The sequence below is a fragment of the Leucopleurus acutus genome (assembly GCF_964270905.1).
Source record: "Leucopleurus acutus genome assembly, chromosome: 9".
Taxonomy (NCBI): Eukaryota; Metazoa; Chordata; class Mammalia; order Artiodactyla; family Delphinidae; genus Leucopleurus; species Leucopleurus acutus.
In genome coordinates, this window is record NC_139144.1 from 43,766,492 (window position 1) to 43,781,460 (window position 14,969).

Genomic DNA, 14,969 nt, shown 5'->3' on the forward strand with positions numbered 1-14,969 from the left:
TCCTAAAGCTCTGAAGGGAGCTACCTAAGGTGCGTTTGTGCTTGTGCGCTCTCCGTTTTGTTACCTTGGTCTCCAAGACTTAGAGGTGAAATTTGGCTGCCCTATCACTGGAAGATTTGAAAATACTAGTCCCACCTTCGTTTTTCCCTGTCCGGCTGTTTCCCTTTGCAGAGGGGAAAGACGTGTACTGCCTGCCTCAGCCCTGAGCTGAGCAGCCTCTTCGTCCACGCCCTTCAAGTGGTCCTGACACTCGCGACGCTGGGAAGTGAGATAAACTGGTTGGTAGACACATGTCTGGTAGCCGAAAAGTCACATATATTTTAACTTAGAACCTCTTTATTACTAGAAGGAAACAGCCGCGGTTTTGTTTTGATTGTTTTTGTTTTTGCACGTGGTGTCACCCTCCTTCCCCCAGTGCTTAGGGAGATCCTCGCTCAAATCCCAGTGTTTCAGCTCATCGCTGTAGACTTGGGGCTACTCTCCCTAACATTTCAAACGGTGGATAATCTCATGGAGAAAATGAAAATAACAATACAGAGTTGTTTTGAGGGTTAAATGAGATATTGGGAATAATTGTCAAACATGGACTAGACTCACTGCCTGCAGAGAACTTAACGTTTAATGAATGAAAGCTATTGTTACAATCACGGCCACAAGGTACATAGTAACCAAGGAAGAAAGTGATAGTAATTTATTTCTGTGTTCTGACAGGATAGGTGTGTTTGGCCAATAGAATATGAAGATATGTAAAAATAAGAAATGCAAGTCAAAATGATACAATTTAATATCTAAAATTATTACATACATGTGTAAGACAATGAGCCTTCTCACACTATGTTGGTGACGATGTAAACTCATACATTTCCTGGCAAGCAGTTAGGCAATGTGTAGCAAGAGTATTAAAACTTAAAGTTTTCACATCCTTTAGCCCCACAATCCCACCTTTTGGAATTTATCCTAAACCTAATGGGATCTCTAATAAGATTTCAGTACAAAGTGCATTCATTTAAATAACTTAAATGTCCAACAATGCAACGTTGGTTAAATCATTCCCTGACCTCTCCTTTTAGCCCATGTCTTCTGTTGGGACGTTAATTAAATCATTTAACCCCTCATAATTAGCCCAGGCCTTCCAAAGTTGAGGAGAGGGGTGGGCATCTTTCACTAACATTGTTTGAAATTTCAAAATAAATAGTATGGCTAAAACAAATCAGAATCATTGGGAAAAAAAAAAGAAAAGCAGCTTCCAAATCTATTCTGACGGTCTACGTGTATGACCCTACCTTTCATAGAATTACAAGGTTACTTAAATATGGAATAGCCATGCAATGAGATCTTATAAAGCCTGTAAAAGTTATGTTGTAAAGATGTTTTGTTACATGAGAAGTGATGATAATAATATACCACTAAATAGAAGCAGTATTCAATAGATAGTATATGAAGTATTATTAAGGCTGTAAAGTATATTCACATTTAGAACATATAGATATAAATGGAAGAAACTATACAAAATATAAACAGTCATTTGTAGTTTGAGACTATTTTTGTTTTCTCTACTATATACATTTTTTAATTAGCAAATGTTTCTATAATTTAACATGTACTATTTTTCAGTTTAAAAAGGTATTTTTTTTATTTCTCAAGGGAATACTTAGTCATTATTCTCTCAACTAACTTTATCACTTAGCTTTAAAAATTCTGCCTGAGCAGCATGTCCTCATCCAAATAACTGGAATTCACATAGGAGTGAGTCTTTCTACAAAAAGATCCATGTAAGAAGCAATTTAGTGGCATGGTTAGGAATATAGCCTTTAGAGCCAGATTGCCTGAGGATGAGCCCAGCCTGACTGGGATATATAGAGTGTGTGTAACAGTGGACAAGATACTTAACCTTCTTTATTCCTAACTTGTATTATCTGTAGAACAGAGATGGTAATAATGCCAGTCTCAATGGGTTGTAGCCAGGAGCTGACACCTTATGTTACCTAGTAAATATTAATGACAAACTTATTGCCCATGTAACAACGAAGTATTTTTAAAAATAGATATTAAATGCTTGATGCTTTTGCCCCTGTACTCTGATTTTCACCATTAAAGCACTTTTTTTTTTTTTTTTTTTTTTTGCGGTACGCGGGCCTGTCACCGCTGTGGCCTCTCCCGCCGCGGAGCACAGGCCCCGGACGCGCAGGCCCAGCGGCCATGGCTCAGGGGCCCAGCCGCTCCGCGGCATGTGGGATCCCCCCCGGACCGGGGCATGAACCCGCGTCCCCCGCACCGGCAGGCGGGCTCCCAACCACTGCACCACCAGGGAAGCCCTAAAGCACGTTTTGGAAGGAAAATTTTCTGAAAAGCTTGCAGTTGTTTGGTTAACAATGATTTCCTGAGTTCTGTTTCAGTCTCTGTGCTATCAGATATGAAGGCCATATGCTTTATTGAAGAGTCCAGGATAACTTTGTTTTTTTCTTAAATAAATTTATTTATTTTATTTATTTATTTTTGGCTGCTTTGGTTCTTCGTTGCTGTGCACGGCTTTCTCTAGTTGCAGCGAGCAGGGTCTACTCTTCGGTGTGGTGTGCGGGCTTCTCATTGTGGTGGTTTCTCTTGTTGCGGAGCACAGGCTCTAGGCACGCGGGCTCAGTAGTTGTGGCGCATGGGCTTCGTTGCTCCGCGGCATGTGGGATCTTCCCTGGCCAGGGCTCAAACCCGTGTCCCCTGCATTGGCAGGCGGATTCTTAACCACTGTGCCACCAGGGAAGCCCCCAGGATAACTTTGAATAGGTGATAATTCTTCTGTAATGATTTCTGGTTATATTCACCATTGATGCTGAAGCTAAATGATTTTTCTATGTTTAATTAACTTTTGAAAACTTAGCCTTGCCTCATATTCCAGTTTTCTCTTTAATCTACTGTAAAGGTAAATCACCCAAATCCTAATAGCTCTCAACCATATTGCAAAATTTACTTCAAAAGAAGTTTGCTTAAAAAAGAAGAAGAAGTTTGCTTTGAGTTTGAGACCTCTCAAACAGTGGAATCTGTTTTTACTCCCCTTGAAACTGAGTGGATTTTTGTGACCTTCCTGATGAGCAGAAAACAGCAGAAGTTACCCTCTTAGACCTCCTGTGAAGTCATAAAAGGCAGTGTTTCCACCTGGCTTTCTCTCTCTTAGGATGCTCATCCTTGGAACCTAGCCACCATCTTGTAAGGCAGCCAAGTAGCCACAGGGAGATGCCTCATGTAGGTGTTCTGGCTATCTGACCCAACTGAGGCCTCACTGATCTCTAGACACATGAGTGGGCAGGCCTTCAGATGATGACAGCACCCAGCTTTCCAGCTGGGTGACTACCACAACTGTCACCAAGTGGAACACAGAGGATGTCCCTGTTGAGTCTTACCTAAGTTGCAGATTTATGACCAAAATAAATGTAACTCACAGTTTTAACCCACTAAGATCCAGGATGGTTTTTTATTCAGCAATAAATAACCATAACATGAGCCCACTGAAGCTCCACAACCCTTTGAGATATGTACAATCTCCCCCCTTTTTACAGATGAGAAAACTGAGGCTTAGTGAGGTGAAGCAACTTGTGTCCCACATCACGCAGATAATGAGCAACACAGCTAGAATTTGAGTCAAAGTGTGTCAACCTCAGAATCCACATTCTTTGTTGATGAGATGATCAGCAGGTCAGAGATAAGCCAAAGAATGAGCTTAGAGAGGGACCAGGGGAAGCTAGAAGATATAAGCAGATTTGCCATTGGAATTAAGATCATTCAAGGCTACTCTTTTCACCAGGGTCAGCTAGGGAAGCTCCCACCTATGCAAACACCAGAAGGGAATCTGGTGCTTGGGACTCCATAGCAGGTCAGAAGGCCTGGGAGGGCTCTCTTCATCATCCTACCTCTTCAACAGGGAACTGTTAGCAAGGATGTGGAGAAAAGGGTATCCTTTTGTGCTGGTCGTGGGAGTGTAAATTCGTTCAGCCACTCTGGAAAACATTATGGAGTTTTCTTAAAACTAGAACTACCATATGATCCAGCAATCCCACTTCTTCAGTATATATATGAAGGAAAGGAGAACAGGGTCTTGAGATATCTGCACTTCCATGTTCGTTGTAGCATTGCTCACAATAGCCAAAATATTTAAACAACGTAAGTGTCAATGGATGAATCAATAAACAAGATGTGGTGCATATATATGGCATATATAGACACATATGTATATACACATGTATATGTATACATACGTATGTATACATATATATGTGTATATACATATGTATACACACACACACAAACACACAGGAATAGTATTTGCCAAAGAGAAAGAAGGACGTCCTGCTGTTTGTGGCAACATGGATGGAATTTGAGGGCGTTATGCTAAGTGAAGTAAGTCAGACAGAGAAAGAAAAATACTGTATTATATCACGTTATACATGGAATTTTACAAAGCAGACTCATAGAAACAGAGACTAGGATTGTGGTTACCAGGGGTTGGGGAGTGGGAGAAAACCGAGATGTAGTACAAAGTTCCAGTTACAAGATTAATAAGTTCTGGGGACCTAATGTACAGCATAGTGACTGTAATTAACAATACAGTATCATACACTTGAAAGAGTAGATCTTAAATGTTCTCACCACAAAAAAGGAATGGTAATTATGTGACATGATGCAGGTGTTAGCTAATGAATGCTGTGGTTGGTATCCTTTTGCAATAAATGAGTATCAAATCAACGTGTTGTACACCTTAAACTTACACAATGTTATACGTCAATTATATCTCAATAAACCTGGAAAAAAGTGAAAATAATTAAAACTAGTTAGTGACTTTAATTCATCTGAATCTTTTGTAGGATCTTTGTCTTAATCATAATTTCTAATGAGAATAATTTTAGGAGTTTGGGAAAACTATGCTGGATGAATGAATTTATTGTACCAGGCATTCTTTACATCACCTTGTTTAACTTTTTTTTTTTGGCTGTGCCACTCGGCTTGTGGTATCTTAGTTCCCCAACCAGGGGTTGAATCCGTGCCCTCAGCAGTGAAAGTGCCGAGTCCTAACCATTGGATCACCAGGGAATTCCCACCTCATTTAACTTTTATAGAAACACTTTATATTAGGTTCTACTATTATCCCACATCTTTATTTTTAAATAGAGGAAATAGAGGATTCAAGGTACTATGACTTATTTATGGCCACAGAGCTAGTAAATAGCAGAACTGGAACTCAGATATTCTGATTTCAAAGCCTAAACTATTAACCACCATAGCGGAAGTGTATGTGTTTAACTAGAAAGATGGATTTTTGTCTGAAAAAAAGGTTAAAATACATGAACACTGAAAGACATATGCTAATATAAAAAATAATTCTTAAACTTCATATCAGAGACTGTGATGGGAATAAAACTGCTATGGGCTTTCATGGAAGAGAATGCTAAAAGCAGCAAGAATTTTTTTTTTTTTTTAGGTTTCTTAGAGAGGTAGGATCTTAAATATGCTCATAGGCTTTTCTAATGTTTTTTCTAGATATTCTTCCCTAATAGATCAAGAATTTTACTACTCTTCGTGTTTTCAAATCTTAGTCTAATACTTCACTTATGAGATGATAGGTGTTCTGTTTTGTTTTGTTTTGTTTTTTGCCATACCACATTGCTTGCAGGGCTTGCAGGATCTTAGTTCCCTGACCAAGGATCAAACCTGGGCCCCCAGCAATGAAAATGCTGAGTTCTAACCACTGGACTGCCAGGGACTCCCCATGATAGGTTTTCTTTAAGAGATAACAGGATTCGTTAAGAGGTAACAGGATTCATCAAATTAGCATTCATTTAAAATACATTCCAAAGCAGTGATTGTTAAATTATTTTTAGGTCACAGGTCTCTTTAATAATCTGAAATATGATATGAACCTTCCTCTCCCAAGGGGAAAGAAAAAGAGACACAAAAACATTTTGTATACATTTTCAAAGGGGTCACAGATTTCCTAGAAGTCTGTCTATGAGGACCAGATTAAAAACTGTTTAAAGACTTCGCATACCATGAACAACTAAGCCCGTGCACTGCAACTACTGAGCTCGCGTGCTACAACTACTGAAGCCCGTGCGTCTAGATCCCGTGGTCCACAACAAGTGAAGCCACCGCAATAAGAAGCCCACGCACCGCAACGAACAGTAGCCAACACTCACCGCAACTAGAGAAAGCCCATGTGCAGCAACGAAGACCCAATGCAGCCAAAAATAAATAAATAAATGTATTTTTTTAAAAAAAACAATTAGACAAAGATGGCTGTATTTAGACCTCGGTCATTACAGCAATGGTGTTATATTTGCTAGCAATAATTTCTTCTCATTTTCAAAAGTGGCTTTGGGAAATAGTAATTATGATTTAGATATAGAGGCAGTATTCAATTGTGGCATATCAATACTAGGTGCCTCCACATTTCAGAAAACCCTGAAAAGAGTCATCTTTTTTTTTTTTTTTTACAGTTTTTCTATTTCCTCTCTTTAAAAAGTATTAGCATTGTTTAAATTGCAGTTTAACATTTAAAGGGGTGAGTTTTTAATTTTTATTTGCGAAGTGGGGCATAGCTTTGGCACCCTGGATTCTGGCTTTTTAAGTGTTCTTCATATTTGCCTTACTGATCAACAAGGTGCAGAGTGGTGGGAAGATGTCTAAGTAGATTCATTGTTTTATGGATTGTCATTTAAAAAATATCAATGCCCTAATCATATGAGTGATATTCAAAATGTAATACAGTAAATTTAAAGTAAGAGTGAATTAATAAAAATCAAATTAATTAAAAATTTAAAGTCTTGGGGCTTCCCCGGTGGTGCAGTGGTTGGGGGTCCGCCTGCCGATGCAGGGCACACGGGTTCGTGCCCCGGTCCGGGAGGATCCCACATGCCGCGGAGAGGCTGGGCCCGTGAGCCATGGCCGCTGAGCCTGCGCGTCCGGAACCAGTGCTCCGCAACGGGAGAGGCCACAGCAGTGAGACGCTTGCGTACCGCAAAAAAAAAAAAAAAATTAAAGTCTTATGAGAGCTCCTAAATACTGAGATCTTATCAATTTGACACCTAGTATCCCCCAAGCTCAAAATGATGTTTTAAAAATCTAGTTAGAGTTTGTAATTAAATGAATTTGTTCTTTCTCATTAAATATTAAATCTGAAATAGGAATTGAAAGTAGATGAGAAACCTGAAAATATCTGAGTAGAGTTTCCATATATATAAATTACCCAATGGGTCTCCATAGTTCTCCCATCTTCCAGAGTCACCCTTTCCATTAGTAGGCAAATAAAATAACATGAACCCTCTTTTCCAGGGGCATGTACTCCCCAATTTTTCTAAAGATTTTTGAGAAGGAAGGCTTACAACTTTTTGCTGGTAGTTGACTGTCATTATTTTCTGTGCTCTGCTCCTGGCTCAAGTCTTGATCACTTTGTGCTGTCTTATCACTACTTATGGATTCTTTGTTGCTCTCTCTGCATCCCTTTGTCACACATTTAAACATGGTTCCTTTCTATCATACCATAAGTCAGCATAAACAGAAAGCTGTATGTATAACAGATAAAATGGTTTAAGTACAAAAAAACCCCGGACAACCTAAAACTGAATATCCAACATTGATTTTTGTTTTTTGCATTAAAAAAAATTTTTTTATTGGAGTATAGTTGATTTACAATGTTGTGTTAGTTTCAGGTGTACAGCAACAACATTGATTTTTATTAGAGTTCAAAGTTCATTTTCTGCCAAGAGTCATGTTGTAGTGATCCCCCTTCTTCCTGAGCCCAGTCAGCCATCAGTTCCCCAGGAGCCCACTCTGATTCTCCAATGAGATTTTTCCCAAATGCTTTCCTTTAAGTCCAGGGACCCAGACTCCCCTTTTCTCAAGCTGCTGCAATGAAAATGGAAAATTCCACTTATACAGGCCCATGTGGCTCTACCTTTATCTCAGCGTCTCTGTTACAAGACTAACCTTGAGACTTCTTTTTTTTATAACCAAAATGCTCACTTATGTGTGTTCCCAAACACAGCAGTATCCTCCCAACTTTTTTAGAACGCAGTGACATTTGCTATTAAAATCTTCTTTTGTTCCTTTATTCAAATAGAATGACTACAATGTAAAGGACTAACCTGTAGGTATGAAAATTCTTCCTCTGAAATGCCAGTTATCAGTTCAGGCATTGGATGAAAGTGTTTATTCTCTATAAACAGTGCTGTTCATCAAAAATATAATTGAGCAACAAATGCAAGCCATATATGTAATTTAAAATGTTCTAGCAGGGCTCCCCTGGTTGCACAGTGGTTGAGAGTCTGCCTGCCGATGCAGGGGACAGGTTCATGCCCTGGTCCGGGAAGATCCCATATGCTGCGGAGCGGCTAGCCCCGTGAGTCATGGCCGCTGAGCCTGTGTGTCCGGAGCCTGTGCTCCACAATGGGAGAAAAAAAATGTTCTAGTAGCCATATTAGATAAAGTAAAAAGAAATGGGTGAAATTAATTTTAATAATCCAGTATATCTTAGACATTATTATCTCAACATAAATATAAAGACAAAAAATTAATGAGGTATTTTAAATTCTGTTTTTCATATGAAGTTAAAAATTTGTATAATTCAGTTCTGAGTAGCCACATTTCAGGTACTCAATAGCCATATGTGGTTAGGATGTATTCTTTAGATAACAGAGTTCCATACAATAACATAAAACACAAATAGAGTTCTTAGGATTTTTGTATTACATATAGCTAGAAAATTTTAGTATAAGGGAGAAAAGAACACCATTTACCTCTCAACTTAACGTCTTTTGAGACTTTTGTGCTAACCCCAAACTTTCCTTTAATTTTCACTATACTTGTTTTCTCTCCCTGTCGACTAAAAAATACATTCACAACCTAAAAGTTGAGAGTTATGTTTTATTCGGCAGGAATTTTTAGGACTTCAAGCCGGTGAGGCAGCGCCTCAGTAACCCTGAGAGAACTGCTCCAAGGAGGTTGGAAGGGTGGGGGAGGGGCAGGCATGGGCAGCCAGTATACATAGGAGTTTTGCAACAAAGGGCAGGTAGTCTGAACTTCAAAAGATTATTGTTAAAGAAAACCAGATATGTCAAGTTAAGGAATTTAGCACTTTTCTATATATGGGAAGATGTAAGAGTCTGGGCTCACTGAAATCATTCCTTTGATATGGACCTCAGCTATCTGAGGCCAGTATCCTGTGTTTTTATATCCTCAGTTTCCTCAGGGCTCACCGTGGGCAGTGGCAGTAATTTGATGGCTGCTAGATGGCAGGTATTCTTTCCTTCTGAGTTCCCTGAGAGCTCACCATAGGCTGTGGCTGCAATTGCTGATGACTCTGACATCCTCTGTTTACTGATATGGCAGGAAATATTCCTTTTCTCATTCCTAAACACTGCTTTCTAAAGCTCTTCCCCACTATGACTCCTAAATTACGACAGCTGGATACAGCCTGGCCAGTTATCATTATTATCTTTTATGTTTCCCAGAGTGAAACTCCTAACAAAGTTTCTTGAGAATTTCCATGAGTGACAGATATGCATAGGAGGACCAGGTTAGTTTTAGATTGAAGACAGAGGAGTCAAATAGGAGCTGGCATATCTACAAGATGTGTGTCAAAGGATATGTGTTTTACCTTCTGATTTCAGCTTTTCAAAATTCTTAAATATCACTGTGAAGATGTTAAATTCTTTTCACATTAGTCTTCAAATTTCAGTCATTGGTAATTAATAATGATAGCCTTAACAACAAATAGTATATAGACATAAGCTTGTGGACAAAAACTGTTGCCTGCCATTTTGGTAAACACAGAATGTTGCCCCACCATCAAGCCATCGGCCACTGCAGTTGTCCCTGAGGGTGCAGCCTGAGGGGAATTCAGGATGGAGAAAAACAGGATATTGGCCCTAGATAGTTCAGATGCATATCTAAGAAATAATTTCAATAAGCCCATACTCTTGCATCTTCCCATACATAGAAAAGCACTAAAATCATTAACTTGAGATGTCTGTTTTTTGTGATTAGCATTAATCTTTTGATGTGTGACTACATGGGTGTTTTTGTTTGTTTGTTTGTTTTCAGCAAAAACTCCCATATATCCTGGTTCCCCCTTTACCTCTTTGAGCAGTTCCTCAGAGCTGTTGCTCAGAGCTATGGCTATCTCCCAGGCTATAGTCCTCAGTAAAGTCCCCGAATAAAACATAACTTGCAGCTTTTAGGTTGTGCATTTTTCTTCAGTCAACAGGCATCAGTACAGGACAATGTCCATTCAAGGCACTGCTCTACCTTGAACAGAACCAATGTGTGTTTTCGGAGAGGGTGTGTCTTATCTCTAAGAAATCAGTCTCAAAAATAATATCACCGTTTACACTGCTTAAAATCTAGTGAGGTAGATAGGTAAATCAACAAAAACAACGAAATATGATAAGGCGTATGAATGATAGTACGTATAAAACAATGCTATCTATCTGGAACTAAAAGATTGATGAAGATTCCTTGGGGAAGTAAGGAATGCGTAGGAGATTTTTAAAAATTTTTTGTTAAAGTTTTATTGGGTATAACTGGCATACCATTTACTGTACATGTTTAAAGTATACAATTTTACAAGTTTGGACATATGAATATACTTGTAAAACCTAAACCATGATCAAAATAATGAACATATTCATGCCCAGAAAAATTTCTTTGTGTCCCTTTGTAACCTCATTCTTGCTACTCTTCCGCTGATATACTTTCTGTCATTATAGATTAGCTTGCATCTTCTAGAATTTTACATTAATGAAATCAAACATTATGTACTCTTCTTCATCTGGCTTTTTTCATTCAGTCTACTTATTTTGAGATTCATCCATCGTGTCTTTAAGTACTCATAGTCCATCCCTTTTTATTGCTGAGCAGTTTTCCCGTATAAGGATATGTCATAATTTATTTGTTCACCTGTTGATGGATGTTTGGGCTTAAGTTTAAATTTTCTGGCTGTTACAAGCAAAGCTGCTGTGAGAATTTATGTACAGGCTTTTCCAAGACATGTTGCTTGCATTTCTTTGGAGTATATACCTAGAAGTAGAATAACTATGGTAGGTGTTACATTTAAAGTTTTAAGAAGCTGCCAAACTATTTTCCAAAGTGTCTGTGTCATTTTATATTCCCACTAGCTGAGTTGCCTGGAGTCACAATGCTAGTGAAGAAAGGAACTATCCTCAGGTCTTGGGACTTGCAGCCCCAAACCCTTCACTCAGACCAGTGCTTGCGCTCTGACTGGATGGCGGGATGCCTGGAATTGCTTCTGGAGTATCTGGTCAGTGGGTGTGTGTCATGGCCCTGTAGTCCAAGCTACTTTGTCTTTATGGTTCTGCCTATTCTGAACATTTCATATAAATGGAACCACACTGCAAAAAAAAAAGAGAGAGAGTTTCCATTGAGCCACACCTTTGCCAACACTTGGTATGGTCATTCTTTTTAATTTTAGCCACTCGAATAGATGAGTAGTGGGTTTTTTGTTTGTTTGTTTCTTAATATATTTATTTATTTATTTTACTTTTGGCTGCATTGGGTCTTCATTGCTGCACACAGGCTTTCTCTAGTTGTGGCGAGTGGGAGCTACTCTTCGTTGTGGTGCGAGGGCTTCTCATTGTGGTGGCTTCTCTTGTTGCGGAGCATGGGCTCTAGGCATGCAGGCTTCAGTAGTTGTGGTGCGTGGATTCAGTAGTTGTGGCTCGCAGGCTCTACAGCGCAGGCTTAGTAGTTGTGGCGCACGGGCTTAGTTGCTCCACAGCATGTGGGATCTTTCCAGACCAGGGCTCGAACCCATGTCCCCTGCATTGGTAGGCGGCTTCTTAACCACTGCACCACCTCTTACTGTGGTTTTAATTTGCATTTCCCTAATAGTTACTGATGTTGAACATCTTTTCAAATCCTTCTTTGCCACTCTCATAGCATATTTGGTGAAGTGTCTGTTCAAAATCTTGCCCAGTTTTTGTTATTATTTGGTTTCCTTTTTACCGAGTTATGAGGGTTTTAAGAAATACATTCTGGATACAAGCATTTATCTGATATGTGATGAGCAGAGTTTTTCTCCCCAGTCTGTGGCTGTCCTCTCTCTCGTTCTCTTAACTGTGTCTTTCAAAGAGCAGAAGTTCTTAATTTTGATAGAATCAAATTCATGAACATTACCGGAAGCTAAGTGGATAAGAGAGTTAAGTACAATTACAATATAATATGATAAGTCCTATGATAAGGATTTGCCCTGGATTTACTCAGACTTAGGGAGTAACAAAGACTTTCTGAAGAAGGGAGATACTTGAGGAGGAGCTAACTGAGTAAGGCTGGAAATGGAGTTGCAGGCAAGAAAAGAACATGTGCACAGGCTATGAAAGAGTATGGTATATCTAACTATGAATATCTGTATGACTGGAGCATAGTGTGCATATGAAGACAAAATAGAAAATAAAATTAGGATGAAAACTGAGAAAAATTAGTCATGAAGGATCCTGTGCATTAAGGGGTTATGCCTTACTGCTAATAATTGTGGTTATATATGCATTTTTAAAAGATCATTTTGGAATTGTTGCTGAAAATGCATGGGGAATGGATGGGAGAGTTATTAGAGGCTGAGAGACCAGATAAGAAGTGTGAGAAGGACCCAGGACAAAAGTATTGATGCCTGGGGGACAGAGAAGTTGAATAACTATAAATAATTGGAAAATAGAATCAGAAAGATTTGGTTATCACTGTTTCCCAAGAGACTGTGGAAGGAGTTAAATGTGGAATTTGGAAAAAGGCATTTTTAAGCTTAAACAATATAAATGGTGTAGTCAAGGAGTAGGGATGCATAATTTGAAATTTCATTATTTGTATTATATGTTTTGTTTTGTGATGATTGATGAGATGGCTGGTAGATCAACATAGTCATTAGATTAGTAATAGACACTGTTAGTCAAGGAATAGATGAAACCCACTATACTCAAAATATATCCCCATATGTTTCGCAAATTGAAGATTATTTGGGATTCAAATCTTTCTAGGAGAATAATATATTCTCCTGGTATTAGTATCGCAATTACTATCTCCTGTTTTCATAACGTAAGTATAATTATTAAATAATCAGAGGAGCAATCTCAGGTGAGACAGCAAATCTCCTAAGTGACCTGGGAGACAATGAGACTATTCAAGTTGGAGTTCTAGTGATTGGAGGGAAGGGGAACTGACAGATTTCTTTTTCTTCAGAGGTCATAACTATAGAGATCAGTGAAGTCAGAGAATGAAAAGCAAGTTTTATGTGTTTAGCTGGGCAATTGGTCAAATCCAAAAGGTCAGCCCAGCTTGGAAGTAGTACTTTCCAGTTTCAGGCTAAGACGAGATGGTTAGTATTAAAGAAACAAAAGGTTTCTGAAAGAGGCTATCCTTAAAACAGTGTGAGAAACCCTGAACAAAGAGCCAACATAATGCAAGTTAAGGATCCAGGCAAAATGTCAGAGCAATGATGCACCTGTGGCGGGTACCACTCCAAGAATGGAGCTTAATAATAAACCAAGGTCAGAACTGTTCTCAAAGTATCGGGAGGCCCAACTAGCACAGGCAGAGAAGAAGGAAAACATGACCAGAGTCAGAGACTCGGGGAATGAGAAACAAGGCCAGATAATAACAGTCACAAGGGCATGAAGTACTTTTTACTACATGAATGCATGGGAGAACAAGCATAGTTAACTGGTTAGGTGAATAAGAAGGAAGTATTTCACTCCTTTAGTAGTGATCATCACTACTGCTGAAAAGACAACTCTTGAGGAGGTGTTTTGAAACTGTTGTAAAGTAAAAATACAGAATCTAATCAAGATTTACAAAGCAGTAAGAGACTTACTCCACTTCACAAAAATTCGGTTATGTAGAATAAACTTACACTTTTTCCTCCCCTAGGGGAAAAAAAAGTTGAAAAATACTTATCTGAAGACACAACTAAACTTTAACAAACTTAAATCCAAAAGGTAATAAGAACTTCCTAGGAGAGAAGAGAATGACAGCGGCTTTCATTTCTTACAGAACAGTTTATGGTATTTATGGTACATCAAGTAGCTTTTTTCTTACATGAATGCACCACAAACAGGGGTAAAGGGAGACCAGCCAAATGTTTAATGGCTGTGTGTAGGCTGGAATGATAGATTATAATCTCATGGCACTCCAATCCTAGAGGGAGTCTGCAACCCACCCTCTAACTCTTTCCCAAGGCCTGAACTAAGTAATCAAAAGTATGTGAAAGGCAGGGAGTAAGGCAGGATTACTGGAAAAAAATCCCTTTAAGGATGCCAGGCCTTCTTCAGTTGCATCCCAACAATGCTCTGAAGGCTGGGAGCAGGGCAGCAGGATGGAGAGTGTTCTAGTGAAGCACAAAAAGACAGGCAAGACTGGGGAAGTAAAGAGCACAGCCCATGGACATGCTGGAAGCTAAGCTTCTGAGCTAAGAGAGTAACAGTTTGGTGGATGGGCTGTCAGGTACAAAGTCATCTCCAGAGTTTTGCCCGTGCTAAAAACCCAAGCACATTTGAAGGACATGGTGAACTGATTCTAATTAACTTCTACAAAGCCCAGACTCAGCAAATCTAAAGATTCAATTGACTCGGACTTCCAAACAAGAAGCCTAATAGAAAAAGTGGAAAGATATTTTTTAGGGTAAATATTATGTACTGTTCTCTTTTGTGCAATATCTAGCATACAATAAGAATTATCAGATATGTGAAGGCACAAGAAAATGTGAGCCATGGTCAAAAGAGAAAATAGTTAATAGAGGCAAACACAGAAATGGCCCACATATTGGAATTATCTGAAAGGGATTTTAAAATTACTATAATAAATGTTATAGAATCTGTAGGAAAAGTGGACAACATGCATGAATAGACAGGGTATTTTGGCAAAGAGATGGGAACTGTTTTAAAAAAACACAAACGAAAATGATAGAAATAAAATATCAGATATAA

At 38.9% G+C, this 14,969-nt stretch overlaps 1 long non-coding RNA gene across 1 annotated transcript in view; it reads left to right on the forward strand.

Annotated features, from left to right (window-relative positions):
• Nucleotides 1-14,969, forward strand: part of LOC309966498 — a 511,042-nt gene that overhangs the window by 205,688 nt on the left and 290,385 nt on the right. The window lies entirely within an intron of this gene.